Consider the following 15,828-nt stretch of genomic DNA (forward strand, 5'->3'; position numbering starts at 1 on the left):
GTTTCCGAGGATAAAAACCCATCTGTTTCTAGGGTATTGTTTGCAACAGTTTGCCAACATTTTTGAGTGAATTGCAGAACGTCAGATTTTTGCTGAAATTGTGACCGCGCGGCTTAGGGATTTTTTCAAAAAAAGTTGTTCAGACGCCGAGGGCTAATTCTGTTTACGAGGATAAACACCCATCTGTTTCTAGGGGATCGTTTGCAACAGTTTGCCAACATTTTTGAGTGAATTGCAGAACGTCAGATTTTTGCTGAAATTGTGACCACGCGGCTTAGGGATTTTTTCAAAAAAAGTTGTTCAGACGTCGAGGGCTAATTCTGTTTCCGATGATAAAAACCCATCTGTTTCCACCTAAAACCTTTTTGGGGATCGTTTGCCACAGTTTGCCAACATTTTTGAGTGAATTGCAGAACGTCAGATTTTTGCTAAAATTGTGACCGCGCGGCTTAGCGATTTTTTCAAAAAAAAGTTGTTCAGACGTCGAGGGCTAATTCTGTTTCCGAAAATAAAAACCCATCTGTTTCCACCGAAAAACATTTCAGGGGATCGTTTGCAACAGTTTGCCAACATTTTTGAGTGAATTGCAGAACGTTAGATTTTTGCTGAAATTGTGACCGCGCGGCTTAGGGATTTTTTCAAAAAAAGTTGTTCAGACGTCGAGGGCTAATTCTGTTTCTGAAGATAAAAACCCAAATGTTTCCACCGAAAAACATTTTAGGGGATCGTTTGCAACAGTTTGCCAACATTTTTGAGTGAATTGCAGAACGTCAGATTTTTGCTGAAATTGTGACCGCGCGGCTTAGGTATTTTTTCAAAAAAAGTTGTTCAGACGCCGAGGGCTGATTCTGTTTCCGAGGATAAAAACCCATCTGTTTCTAGGGTATTGTTTGCAACAGTTTGCCAACATTTTTGAGTGAATTGCAGAACGTCAGATTTTTGCTGAAATTGTGACCGCGCGGCTTAGGGATTTTTTCAAAAAAAGTTGTTCAGACGTCGAGGGCTAATTCTGTTTCCGAGGATAAAAACCCATCTGTTTCTAGGGTATTGTTTGCAACAGTTTGCCAACATTTTTGAGTGAATTGCAGAACGTCAGATTTTTGCTGAAATTGTGACCGCGCGGCTTAGGGATTTTTTCAAAAAAAGTTGTTCAGACGCCGAGGGCTAATTCTGTTTACGAGGATAAACACCCATCTGTTTCTAGGGGATCGTTTGCAACAGTTTGCCAACATTTTTGAGTGAATTGCAGAACGTCAGATTTTTGCTGAAATTGTGACCACGCGGCTTAGGGATTTTTTCAAAAAAAGTTGTTCAGACGTCGAGGGCTAATTCTGTTTCCGATGATAAAAACCCATCTGTTTCCACCTAAAACCTTTTTGGGGATCGTTTGCCACAGTTTGCCAACATTTTTGAGTGAATTGCAGAACGTCAGATTTTTGCTAAAATTGTGACCGCGCGGCTTAGCGATTTTTTCAAAAAAAAGTTGTTCAGACGTCGAGGGCTAATTCTGTTTCCGAAAATAAAAACCCATCTGTTTCCACCGAAAAACATTTCAGGGGATCGTTTGCAACAGTTTGCCAACATTTTTGAGTGAATTGCAGAACGTGAGATTTTTGCTGAAATTGTGACCGCGCGGCTTAGGTATTTTTTCAAAAAAAGTTGTTCAGACGCCGAGGGCTGATTCTGTTTCCGAGGATAAAAACCCATCTGTTTCTAGGGTATTGTTTGCAACAGTTTGCCAACATTTTTGAGTGAATTGCAGAACGTCAGATTTTTGCTGAAATTGTGACCGCGCGGCTTAGGGATTTTTTCAAAAAAAGTTGTTCAGACGTCGAGGGCTAATTCTGTTTCCGAGGATAAAAACCCATCTGTTTCTAGGGTATTGTTTGCAACAGTTTGCCAACATTTTTGAGTGAATTGCAGAACGTCAGATTTTTGCTGAAATTGTGACCGCGCGGCTTAGGGATTTTTTCAAAAAAAGTTGTTCAGACGCCGAGGGCTAATTCTGTTTCCGAGGATAAACACCCATCTGTTTCTAGGGGATCGTTTGCAACAGTTTGCCAACATTTTTGAGTGAATTGCAGAACGTCAGATTTTTGCTGAAATTGTGACCACGCGGCTTAGGGATTTTTTCAAAAAAAGTTGTTTAGACGTCGAGGGCTAATTCTGTTTCCGATGATAAAAACCCATCTGTTTCCACCTAAAACCTTTTTGGGGATCGTTTGCCACAGTTTGCGAAAATTTTTGAGTGAATTGCAGAACGTCAGATTTTTGCTAAAATTGTGACCGCGCGGCTTAGCGATTTTTTCAAAAAAAAGTTGTTCAGACGTCGAGGGCTAATTCTGTTTCCGAAAATAAAAACCCATCTTTTTCCACCGAAAAACATTTCAGGGGATCGTTTGCAACAGTTTGCCAACATTTTTGAGTGAATTGCAGAACGTTAGATTTTTGCTGGAATTGTGACCGCGCGGCTTAGGGATTTTTTCAAAAAAAGTTGTTCAGACGTCGAGGGCTAATTCTGTTTCTGAAGATAAAAACCCATCTGTTTCCACCGAAAAACATTTTAGGGGATCGTTTGCAACAGTTTGCCAACATTTTTGAGTGAATTGCAGAACGTCAGATTTTTGCTGAAATTGTGACCGCGCGGCTTAGGTATTTTTTCAAAAAAAGTTGTTCAGACGTCGAGGGCTAATTCTGTTTCCGAGGATAAAAACCCATCTGTTTTCACTGAAAAACATATCAGGCGATCGTTTGCAACAGTTTGTCAACATTTTTGAGTGAATTGCAGAACGTCAGATTTTTGCTGAAATTGTGACCGCGCGGCTTAGGGATTCTTTCAAAAAAAGTTGTTAAGACGTCGAGGGCTAATTCTGTTTCCGAGGATAAAAACCCATCTGTTTCCACCGAAAAACATTTCAGGGGATCGTTTGCAACAGTTTGTCAACATTTTTGAGTGAATTGCAGAACGTCAGATTTTTGCTAAAATTGTGACCGCGCGGCTTAGGGATTTTTTCAAAAAAAGTTGTTCAGACGTCGAGGGCTAATTCTGTTTCCGAGGATAAAAACCAATCTGTTTCCACCGAAAACCTTTTAGGGGATTGTTTGCAATAGTTTGCCAACATTTTTGAGTGAATTGCAGAACGTCAGATTTTTGCTGAAATTGTGACCGCGCGGCTTAGGGATTTTTTCAAAAAATGTTGTTCAGACGTCGAGGGGCTAATTCTGTTTCCGAGGATAAAAACCCATCTGTTTCCACCGAAAAACATTTCAGGGGATCGTTTGCAACAGTTTGCCAACATTTTTGAGTGAATTGCAGAATGTCAGATTTTTGCTGAAATTGTGACCGCGCGGCTTAGGGATTCTTACAAAAAAAGTTGTTCAGACGTCGAGGGCTAATTCTGTTTCCGAGGATAAAAACCCATCTGTTTCCACCTAAAACCTTTTTGGGGATCGTTTGCCACAGTTTGCGAAAATTTTTGAGTGAATTGCAGAACGTCAGATTTTTGCTGAAATTGTGACCGCGGGGCTTAGGGATTTTTTCAAAAAAAGTTGTTCAGACGTCGAGGGCTAATTCTGTTTCCGAGGATAAAAACCCATCTGTTTCCACCGAAAAACATTTTAGGGGATGCTTTGCAACAGTTTGCCAACATTTTTGAGTGAATTGCAGAACGTCAGATTTTTGCTGAAATTGTGACCGCGCGGCTGAGCGATTTTTTTAAAAAAAAGTTGTTCAGACGTCGAGGGCTAATTCGGTTTCCGAAGATAAAAACCCATCTGTTTCCACCGAAAAACATTTTAGGGGATCGTTTGCAACAGTTTGCCAACATTTTTGAGTGAACTGCAGAACGTCAGATTTTTGCTGAAATTGTGACCGCGCGGCTGAGCGATTTTTTTAAAAAAAAGTTGTTCAGACGTCGAGGGCTAATTCTGTTTCCGAAGATAAAAACCCATCTGTTTCCACCGAAAAACATTTCAGGGGATCGTTTGCAACAGTTTGCCAACATTTTTGAGTGAATTGCAGAACGTTAGATTTTTGCTGAAATTGTGACCGCGCGGCTTAGGGATTTTTTCAAAAAAAGTTGTTCAGACGCCGAGGGCTGATTCTGTTTCCGAGGATAAAAACCCATCTGTTTCTAGGGTATTGTTTGCAACAGTTTGCCAACATTTTTGAGTGAATTGCAGAACGTCAGATTTTTGCTGAAATTGTGACCGCGCGGCTTAGGGATTTTTTCAAAAAAAGTTGTTCAGACGTCGAGGGCTAATTCTGTTTCCGAGGATAAAAACCCATCTGTTTCTAGGGTATTGTTTGCAACAGTTTGCCAACATTTTTGAGTGAATTGCAGAACGTCAGATTTTTGCTGAAATTGTGACCGCGCGGCTTAGGGATTTTTTCAAAAAAAGTTGTTCAGACGCCGAGGGCTAATTCTGTTTACGAGGATAAACACCCATCTGTTTCTAGGGGATCGTTTGCAACAGTTTGCCAACATTTTTGAGTGAATTGCAGAACGTCAGATTTTTGCTGAAATTGTGACCACGCGGCTTAGGGATTTTTTCAAAAAAAGTTGTTCAGACGTCGAGGGCTAATTCTGTTTCCGATGATAAAAACCCATCTGTTTCCACCTAAAACCTTTTTGGGGATCGTTTGCCACAGTTTGCCAACATTTTTGAGTGAATTGCAGAACGTCAGATTTTTGCTAAAATTGTGACCGCGCGGCTTAGCGATTTTTTCAAAAAAAAGTTGTTCAGACGTCGAGGGCTAATTCTGTTTCCGAAAATAAAAACCCATCTGTTTCCACCGAAAAACATTTCAGGGGATCGTTTGCAACAGTTTGCCAACATTTTTGAGTGAATTGCAGAACGTTAGATTTTTGCTGAAATTGTGACCGCGCGGCTTAGGGATTTTTTCAAAAAAAGTTGTTCAGACGTCGAGGGCTAATTCTGTTTCTGAAGATAAAAACCCATCTGTTTCCACCGAAAAACATTTTAGGGGATCGTTTGCAACAGTTTGCCAACATTTTTGAGTGAATTGCAGAACGTCAGATTTTTGCTGAAATTGTGACCGCGCGGCTTAGGTATTTTTTCAAAAAAAGTTGTTCAGACGCCGAGGGCTGATTCTGTTTCCGAGGATAAAAACCCATCTGTTTCTAGGGTATTGTTTGCAACAGTTTGCCAACATTTTTGAGTGAATTGCAGAACGTCAGATTTTTGCTGAAATTGTGACCGCGCGGCTTAGGGATTTTTTCAAAAAAAGTTGTTCAGACGTCGAGGGCTAATTCTGTTTCCGAGGATAAAAACCCATCTGTTTCTAGGGTATTGTTTGCAACAGTTTGCCAACATTTTTGAGTGAATTGCAGAACGTCAGATTTTTGCTGAAATTGTGACCACGCGGCTTAGGGATTTTTTCAAAAAAAGTTGTTCAGACGCCGAGGGCTAATTCTGTTTCCGAGGATAAACACCCATCTGTTTCTAGGGGATCGTTTGCAACAGTTTGCCAACATTTTTGAGTGAATTGCAGAACGTCAGATTTTTGCTGAAATTGTGACCACGCGGCTTAGGGATTTTTTCAAAAAAAGTTGTTTAGACGTCGAGGGCTAATTCTGTTTCCGATGATAAAAACCCATCTGTTTCCACCTAAAACCTTTTTGGGGATCGTTTGCCACAGTTTGCGAAAATTTTTGAGTGAATTGCAGAACGTCAGATTTTTGCTAAAATTGTGACCGCGCGGCTTAGCGATTTTTTCAAAAAAAAGTTGTTCAGACGTCGAGGGCTAATTCTGTTTCCGAAAATAAAAACCCATCTGTTTCCACCGAAAAACATTTCAGGGGATCGTTTGCAACAGTTTGCCAACATTTTTGAGTGAATTGCAGAACGTTAGATTTTTGCTGGAATTGTGACCGCGCGGCTTAGGGATTTTTTCAAAAAAAGTTGTTCAGACGTCGAGGGCTAATTCTGTTTCTGAAGATAAAAACCCATCTGTTTCCACCGAAAAACATTTCAGGGGATCGTTTGCAACAGTTTGCCAACATTTTTGAGTGAATTGCAGAACGTCAGATTTTTGCTGAAATTGTGACCGCGCGGCTTAGGGATTCTTTCAAAAAAAGTTGTTCAGACGTCGAGGGCTAATTCTGTTTCCGAGGATAAAAACCCATCTGTTTTCACTGAAAAACATATCAGGCGATCGTTTGCAACAGTTTGTCAACATTTTTGAGTGAATTGCAGAACGTCAGATTTTTGCTGAAATTGTGACCGCGCGGCTTAGGGATTCTTTCAAAAAAAGTTGTTAAGACGTCGAGGGCTAATTCTGTTTCCGAGGATAAAAACCCATCTGTTTCCACCGAAAAACATTTCAGGGGATCGTTTGCAACAGTTTGCCAACATTTTTGAGTGAATTGCAGAACGTCAGATTTTTGCTGAAATTGTGACCGCGCGGCTGAGCGATTTTTTTTAAAAAAAGTTGTTCAGACGTCGAGGGCTAATTCTGTTTCCGAAGATAAAAACCCATCTGTTTCCACCGAAAAACATTTTAGGGGATCGTTTGCAACAGTTTGCCAACATTTTTGAGTGAATTGCAGAACGTCAGATTTTTGCTGAAATTGTGACCGCGCGGCTGAGCGATTTTTTTAAAAAAAAGTTGTTCAGACGTCGAGGGCTAATTCTGTTTCCGAAGATAAAAACCCATCTGTTTCCACCGAAAAACATTTCAGGGGATCGTTTGCAACAGTTTGCCAACATTTTTGAGTGAATTGCAGAACGTTAGATTTTTGCTGAAATTGTGACCGCGCGGCTTAGGGATTTTTTCAAAAAAAGTTGTTCAGACGCCGAGGGCTGATTCTGTTTCCGAGGATAAAAACCCATCTGTTTCTAGGGTATTGTTTGCAACAGTTTGCCAACATTTTTGAGTGAATTGCAGAACGTCAGATTTTTGCTGAAATTGTGACCGCGCGGCTTAGGGATTTTTTCAAAAAAAGTTGTTCAGACGTCGAGGGCTGATTCTGTTTCCGAGGATAAAAACCCATCTGTTTCTAGGGTATTGTTTGCAACAGTTTGCCAACATTTTTGAGTGAATTGCAGAACGTCAGATTTTTGCTGAAATTGTGACCGCGCGGCTTAGGGATTTTTTCAAAAAAAGTTGTTCAGACGTCGAGGGCTAATTCTGTTTCCGAGGATAAAAACCCATCTGTTTCTAGGGTATTGTTTGCAACAGTTTGCCAACATTTTTGAGTGAATTGCAGAACGTCAGATTTTTGCTGAAATTGTGACCGCGCGGCTGAGCGATTTTTTTAAAAAAAAGTTGTTCAGACGTCGAGGGCTAATTCTGTTTCCGAGGATAAAAACCCATCTGTTTCCACCGAAAAACATTTTAGGGGATCGTTTGCAACAGTTTGCCAACATTTTTGAGTGAATTGCAGAACGTCAGATTTTTGCTGAAATTGTGACCGCGCGGCTGAGCGATTTTTTTTAAAAAAAGTTGTTCAGACGTCGAGGGCTAATTCTGTTTCCGAAGATAAAAACCCATCTGTTTCCACCGAAAAACATTTCAGGGGATCGTTTGCAACAGTTTGCTAACATTTTTGAGTGAATTGCAGAACGTTAGATTTTTGCTGAAATTGTGACCGCGCGGCTTAGGGATTTTTTCAAAAAAAGTTGTTCAGACGCCGAGGGCTGATTCTGTTTCCGAGGATAAAAACCCATCTGTTTCTAGGGTATTGTTTGCAACAGTTTGCCAACATTTTTGAGTGAATTGCAGAACGTCAGATTTTTGCTGAAATTGTGACCGCGCGGCTTAGGGATTTTTTCAAAAAAAGTTGTTCAGACGTCGAGGGCTAATTCTGTTTCCGAGGATAAAAACCCATCTGTTTCTAGGGTATTGTTTGCAACAGTTTGCCAACATTTTTGAGTGAATTGCAGAACGTCAGATTTTTGCTGAAATTGTGACCGCGCGGCTTAGGGATTTTTTCAAAAAAAGTTGTTCAGACGTCGAGGGCTAATTCTGTTTCCGAGGATAAAAACCCATCTGTTTACACCGAAAAACATATCAGGGGATCGTTTGCAACAGTTTGTCAACATTTTTGAGTGAATTGCAGAACGTCAGATTTTTGCTAAAATTGTGACCGCGCGGCTTAGGGATTTTTTCAAAAAAAGTTGTTCAGACGTCGAGGGCTAATTCTGTTTCCGAGGATAAAAACCAATCTGTTTCCACCGAAAACCTTTTAGGGGATCGTTTGCAATAGTTTGCCAACATTTTTGAGTGAATTGCAGAACGTCAGATTTTTGCTGAAATTGTGACCGCGCGGCTTAGGGATTTTTTCAAAAAATGTTGTTCAGACGTCGAGGGGCTAATTCTGTTTCCGAAGATAAAAACCCATCTGTTTCCACCGAAAAACATTTTAGGGGATCGTTTGCAACAGTTTGCCAACATTTTTGAGTGAATTGCAGAACGTCAGATTTTTGCTGAAATTGTGACATCGCGGCTTAGGGATTTTTTCAACAAAAGTTGTTCAGACGTCGAGGGCTAATTCTGTTTCCGAGGATAAAAACCCATCTGTTTCCACCGAAAAACATTTCAGGGGATCGTTTGCAACAGTTTGTCAACATTTTTGAGTGAATTGCAGAACGTCAGATTTTTGCTGAAATTGTGACCGCGCGGCTTAGGGATTCTTTCAAAAAAAGTTGTTCAGACGTCGAGGGCTAATTCTGTTTCCGAGGATAAAAAGCCATCTGTTTCCACCGAAAAACATATCAGGGGATCGTTTGCAACAGTTTGCCAACATTTGTGAGTGAATTGCAGAACGTCAGATTTTTGCTGAAATTGTGACCGCGGGGCTTAGGGATTTTTTCAAAAAAAGTTGCTCAGACGTCGAGGGCTAATTCTGTTTCCGAGGATAAAAACCCATCTGTTTCCACCGAAAAACATTTTAGGGGATGCTTTGCAACAGTTTGCCAACATTTTTGAGTGAATTGCAGAACGTCAGATTTTTGCTGAAATTGTGACCGCGCGGCTGAGCGATTTTTTAAAAAAAAAGTTGTTCAGACGTCGAGGGCTAATTCTGTTTCCGAAGATAAAAACCCATCTGTTTCCACCGAAAAACATTTTAGGGGATCGTTTGCAACAGTTTGCCAACATTTGTGAGTGAATTGCAGAACGTCAGATTTTTGCTGAAATTGTGACCGCGCGGCTGAGCGATTTTTTTTAAAAAAAGTTGTTCAGACGTCGAGGGCTAATTCTGTTTCCGAAGATAAAAACCCATCTGTTTCCACCGAAAAACATTTCAGGGGATCGTTTGCAACAGTTTGCCAACATTTTTGAGTGAATTGCAGAACGTTAGATTTTTGCTGAAATTGTGACCGCGCGGCTTAGGGATTTTTTCAAAAAAAGTTGTTCAGACGCCGAGGGCTGATTCTGTTTCCGAGGATAAAAACCCATCTGTTTCTAGGGTATTGTTTGCAACAGTTTGCCAACATTTTTGAGTGAATTGCAGAACGTCAGATTTCTGCTGAAATTGTGACCGCGCGGCTTAGCGATTCTTTCAAAAAAAGTTGTTCAGACGTCGAGGGCTAATTCTGTTTCCGAGGATAAAAACCCATCTGTTTCTAGGCTATTGTTTGCAACAGTTTGCCAACATTTTTGAGTGAATTGCAGAACGTCAGATTTTTGCTGAAATTGTGACCGCGCGGCTTAGGGATTTTTTCAAAAAAAGTTGTTCAGACGTCGAGGGCTAATTCTGTTTCCGAGGATAAAAACCCATCTGTTTACACCGAAAAACATATCAGGGGATCGTTTGCAACAGTTTGTCAACATTTTTGAGTGAATTGCAGAACGTCAGATTTTTGCTAAAATTGTGACCGCGCGGCTTAGGGATTTTTTCAAAAAAAGTTGTTCAGACGTCGAGGGCTAATTCTGTTTCCGAGGATAAAAACCAATCTGTTTCCACCGAAAACCTTTTAGGGGATTGTTTGCAATAGTTTGCCAACATTTTTGAGTGAATTGCAGAACGTCAGATTTTTGCTGAAATTGTGACCGCGCGGCTTAGGGATTTTTTCAAAAAATGTTGTTCAGACGTCGAGGGGCTAATTCTTTTTCCGAGGATAAAAACCCATCTGTTTCCACCGAAAAACATTTCAGGGGATCGTTTGCAACAGTTTGCCAACATTTTTGAGTGAATTGCAGAATGTCAGATTTTTGCTGAAATTGTGACCGCGCGGCTTAGGCATTCTTACAAAAAAAGTTGTTCAGACGTCGAGGGCTAATTCTGTTTCCGAGGATAAAAACCCATCTGTTTCCACTGAAAAACATATCAGGGGATCGTTTGCAACAGTTTGCCAACATTTTTGAGTGAATTGCAGAACGTCAGATTTTTGCTGAAATTGTGACCGCGGGGCTTAGGGATTTTTTCAAAAAAAGTTGTTCAGACGTCGAGGGCTAATTCGGTTTCCGAAGATAAAAACCCATCTGTTTCCACCGAAAAACATTTTAGGGGATCGTTTGCAACAGTTTGCCAACATTTTTGAGTGAATTGCAGAACGTTAGATTTTTGCTGAAATTGTGACCGCGCGGCTTAGGGATTTTTTCAAAAAAAGTTGTTCAGACGTCGAGGGCTAATTCTGTTTCTGAAGATAAAAACCCATCTGTTTCCACCGAAAAACATTTTAGGGGATCGTTTGCAACAGTTTGCCAACATTTTTGAGTGAATTGCAGAACGTCAGATTTTTGCTGAAATTGTGACCGCGCGGCTTAGGTATTTTTTCAAAAAAAGTTGTTCAGACGCCGAGGGCTGATTCTGTTTCCGAGGATAAAAACCCATCTGTTTCTAGGGTATTGTTTGCAACAGTTTGCCAACATTTTTGAGTGAATTGCAGAACGTCAGATTTTTGCTGAAATTGTGACCGCGCGGCTTAGGGATTTTTTCAAAAAAAGTTGTTCAGACGTCGAGGGCTAATTCTGTTTCCGAGGATAAAAACCCATCTGTTTCTAGGGTATTGTTTGCAACAGTTTGCCAACATTTTTGAGTGAATTGCAGAACGTCAGATTTTTGCTGAAATTGTGACCGCGCGGCTTAGGGATTTTTTCAAAAAAAGTTGTTCAGACGCCGAGGGCTAATTCGGTTTCCGAGGATAAACACCCATCTGTTTCTAGGGGATCGTTTGCAACAGTTTGCCAACATTTTTGAGTGAATTGCAGAACGTCAGATTTTTGCTGAAATTGTGACCACGCGGCTTAGGGATTTTTTCAAAAAAAGTTGTTCAGACGTCGAGGGCTAATTCTGTTTCCGATGATAAAAACCCATCTGTTTCCACCTAAAACCTTTTTGGGGATCGTTTGCCACAGTTTGCCAACATTTTTGAGTGAATTGCAGAACGTCAGATTTTTGCTAAAATTGTGACCGCGCGGCTTAGCGATTTTTTCAAAAAAAAGTTGTTCAGACGTCGAGGGCTAATTCTGTTTCCGAAAATAAAAACCCATCTGTTTCCATCGAAAAACATTTCAGGGGATCGTTTGCAACAGTTTGCCAACATTTTTGAGTGAATTGCAGAACGTTAGATTTTTGCTGAAATTGTGACCGCGCGGCTTAGGGATTTTTTCAAAAAAAGTTGTTCAGACGTCGAGGGCTAATTCTGTTTCTGAAGATAAAAACCCATCTGTTTCCACCGAAAAAGATTTTAGGGGATCGTTTGCAACAGTTTGCCAACATTTTTGAGTGAATTGCAGAACGTCAGATTTTTGCTGAAATTGTGACCGCGCGGCTTAGGTATTTTTTCAAAAAAAGTTGTTCAGACGTCGAGGGCTAATTCTGTTTCCGAGGATAAAAACCCATCTGTTTTCACTGAAAAACATATCAGGCGATCGTTTGCAACAGTTTGTCAACATTTTTGAGTGAATTGCAGAACGTCAGATTTTTGCTGAAATTGTGACCGCGCGGCTTAGGGATTCTTTCAAAAAAAGTTGTTAAGACGTCGAGGGCTAATTCTGTTTCCGAGGATAAAAACCCATCTGTTTCCACCGAAAAACATTTCAGGGGATCGTTTGCAACAGTTTGTCAACATTTTTGAGTGAATTGCAGAACGTTAGATTTTTGCTGAAATTGTGACCGCGCGGCTTAGGGATTTTTTCAAAAAAAGTTGTTCAGACGTCGAGGGCTAATTCTGTTTCCGAAGATAAAAACCCATCTGTTTCCACCGAAAAACATTTTAGGGGATCGTTTGCAACAGTTTGCCAACATTTTTGAGTGAATTGCAGAACGTCAGATTTTTGCTGAAATTGTGACATCGCGGCTTAGGGATTTTTTCAACAAAAGTTGTTCAGACGTCGAGGGCTAATTCTGTTTCCGAGGATAAAAACCCATCTGTTTCCACCGAAAAACATTTCAGGGGATCGTTTGCAACAGTTTGTCAACATTTTTGAGTGAATTGCAGAACGTCAGATTTTTGCTGAAATTGTGACCGCGCGGCTTAGGGATTCTTTCAAAAAAAGTTGTTCAGACGTCGAGGGCTAATTCTGTTTCCGAGGATAAAAACCCATCTGTTTCCACCGAAAAACATATCAGGGGATCGTTTGCAACAGTTTGCCAACATTTGTGAGTGAATTGCAGAACGTCAGATTTTTGCTGAAATTGTGACCGCGGGGCTTAGGGATTTTTTCAAAAAAAGTTGCTCAGACGTCGAGGGCTAATTCTGTTTCCGAGGATAAAAACCCATCTGTTTCCACCGAAAAACATTTTAGGGGATGCTTTGCAACAGTTTGCCAACATTTTTGAGTGAATTGCAGAACGTCAGATTTTTGCTGAAATTGTGACCGCGCGGCTGAGCGATTTTTTAAAAAAAAAGTTGTTCAGACGTCGAGGGCTAATTCTGTTTCCGAAGATAAAAACCCATCTGTTTCCACCGAAAAACATTTTAGGGGATCGTTTGCAACAGTTTGCCAACATTTTTGAGTGAATTGCAGAACGTCAGATTTTTGCTGAAATTGTGACCGCGCGGCTGAGCGATTTTTTTTAAAAAAAGTTGTTCAGACGTCGAGGGCTAATTCTGTTTCCGAAGATAAAAACCCATCTGTTTCCACCGAAAAACATTTCAGGGGATCGTTTGCAACAGTTTGCCAACATTTTTGAGTGAATTGCAGAACGTTAGATTTTTGCTTAAATTGTGACCGCGCGGCTTAGGGATTTTTTCAAAAAAAGTTGTTCAGACGCCGAGGGCTGATTCTGTTTCCGAGGATAAAAACCCATCTGTTTCTAGGGTATTGTTTGCAACAGTTTGCCAACATTTTTGAGTGAATTGCAGAACGTCAGATTTTTGCTGAAATTGTGACCGCGCGGCTTAGGGATTTTTTCAAAAAAAGTTGTTCAGACGTCGAGGGCTAATTCTGTTTCCGAGGGTAAAAACCCATCTGTTTCTAGGGTATTGTTTGCAACAGTTTGCCAACATTTTTGAGTGAATTGCAGAACGTCAGATTTTTGCTGAAATTGTGACCGCGCGGCTTAGGGATTTTTTCAAAAAAAGTTGTTCAGACGTCGAGGGCTAATTCTGTTTCCGAGGATAAAAACCCATCTGTTTACACCGAAAAACATATCAGGGGATCGTTTGCAACAGTTTGTCAACATTTTTGAGTGAATTGCAGAACGTCAGATTTTTGCTAAAATTGTGACCGCGCGGCTTAGGGATTTTTTCAAAAAAAGTTGTTCAGACGTCGAGGGCTAATTCTGTTTCCGAGGATAAAAACCAATCTGTTTCCACCGAAAACCTTTTAGGGGATCGTTTGCAATAGTTTGCCAACATTTTTGAGTGAATTGCAGAACGTCAGATTTTTGCTGAAATTGTGACCGCGCGGCTTAGGGATTTTTTCAAAAAATGTTGTTCAGACGTCGAGGGGCTAATTCTGTTTCCGAGGATAAAAACCCATCTGTTTCCACCGAAAAACATTTCAGGGGATCGTTTGCAACAGTTTGCCAACATTTTTGAGTGAATTGCAGAATGTCAGATTTTTGCTGAAATTGTGACCGCGCGGGGATTCTTTAAAAAAAAGTTGTTCAGACGTCGAGGGCTAATTCTGTTTCTGAGGATAAAAACTCATCTGTTTCGACCGAAAAACATTTCAGGGGATCGTTTGCAACAGTTTGCCCACATTTTTGAGTGAATTGCAGAACGTCAGATTTTTGCTGAAATTGTGACCGCGCGGCTTAGGGATTTTTTCAAAAAAAGTTGTTCAGACGTCGAGGGCTAATTCTGTTTCCGAAGATAAAAACCCATCTGTTTCCACCGAAAAACATATCAGGGGATCGTTTGCAACAGTTTGCCAACATTTTTGAGTGAATTGCAGAACCTCAGATTTTTGCTGAAATTGTGACCGCGCAGCCTAGCGATTCTTTCAAAAAAAGTTGTTCAGACGTCGAGGGCTAATTCTGTTTCCGAGGATAAAAACCCATCAGTTTCCACCGAAAAACATATCAGGGGATCGTTTGCAACAGTTTGCCAACATTTTTGAGTGAATTGCAGAACGTCAGATTTTTGCTGAAATTGTGACCGCGCGGCTTAGGGATTTTTTCAAAAAAAGTTGTTCAGACGTCGAGGGCTAATTCTGTTTCCGAGGATAAAAACCCATCTGTTTCTAGGGGATCGTTTGCAACAGTTTGCCAACATTTTTGAGTGAATTGCAAAACGTCAGATTTTTACTGAAATTGTGACCGCGCGGCTTAGGGATTTTTTCAAAAAAAGTTGTTCAGACGTCGAGGGCTAATTCTGTTTCCGAAAATAAAAACCCATCTGTTTCCACCGAAAAACATTTCAGGGGATCGTTTGCAACAGTTTGCCAACATTTTTGAGTGAATTGCAGAACGTCAGATTTTTGCTGAAATTGTGACCGCGCGGCTTAGGGATTTTTTCAAAAAAAGTTGTTCAGACGTCGAGGGCTAATTCTGTTTCCGCGGATAAAAACCCATCTGTTTTCACTGAAAAACATATCAGGCGATCGTTTGCAACAGTTTGTCAACATTTTTGAGTGAATTGCAGAACGTCAGATTTTTGCTGAAATTGTGACCGCGCGGCTTAGGGATTCTTTCAAAAAAAGTTGTTCAGACGTCGAGGGCTAATTCTGTTTCCGAAAATAAAAACCCATCTGTTTCCACCGAAAAACATTTCAGGGGATCGTTTGCAACAGTTTGTCAACATTTTTGAGTGAATTGCAGAACGTTAGATTTTTGCTGAAATTGTGACCGCGCGGCTTAGGGATTTTTTCAAAAAAAGTTGTTCAGACGTCGAGGGCTAATTCTGCTTCCGAAGATAAAAACCCATCTGTTTCCACCGAAAAACATTTTAGGGGATCGTTTGCAACAGTTTGCCAACATTTTTGAGTGAATTGCAGAACGTCAGATTTTTGCTGAAATTGTGACATCGCGGCTTAGGGATTTTTTCAACAAAAGTTGTTCAGACGTCGAGGGCTAATTCTGTTTCCGAGGATAAAAACCCATCTGTTTCCACCGAAAAACATTTCAGGGGATCGTTTGCAACAGTTTGTCAACATTTTTGAGTGAATTGCAGAACGTCAGATTTTTGCTGAAATTGTGACCGCGCGGCTTAGGGATTCTTTCAAAAAAAGTTGTTCAGACGTCGAGGGCTAATTCTGTTTCCGAGGATAAAAACCCATCTGTTTCCACCGAAAAACATATCAGGGGATCGTTTGCAACAGTTTGCCAACATTTGTGAGTGAATTGCAGAACGTCAGATTTTTGCTGAAATTGTGACCGCGGGGCTTAGGGATTTTTTCAAAAAAAGTTGCTCAGACGTCGAGGGCTAATTCTGTTTCCGAGGATAAAAACCCATCTGTTTCCACCGAAA

This window comes from Podarcis vaucheri (assembly GCF_965113315.1).
Source record: "Podarcis vaucheri genome assembly, chromosome: 12".
NCBI classification, from domain to species: domain Eukaryota; kingdom Metazoa; phylum Chordata; class Lepidosauria; order Squamata; family Lacertidae; genus Podarcis; species Podarcis vaucheri.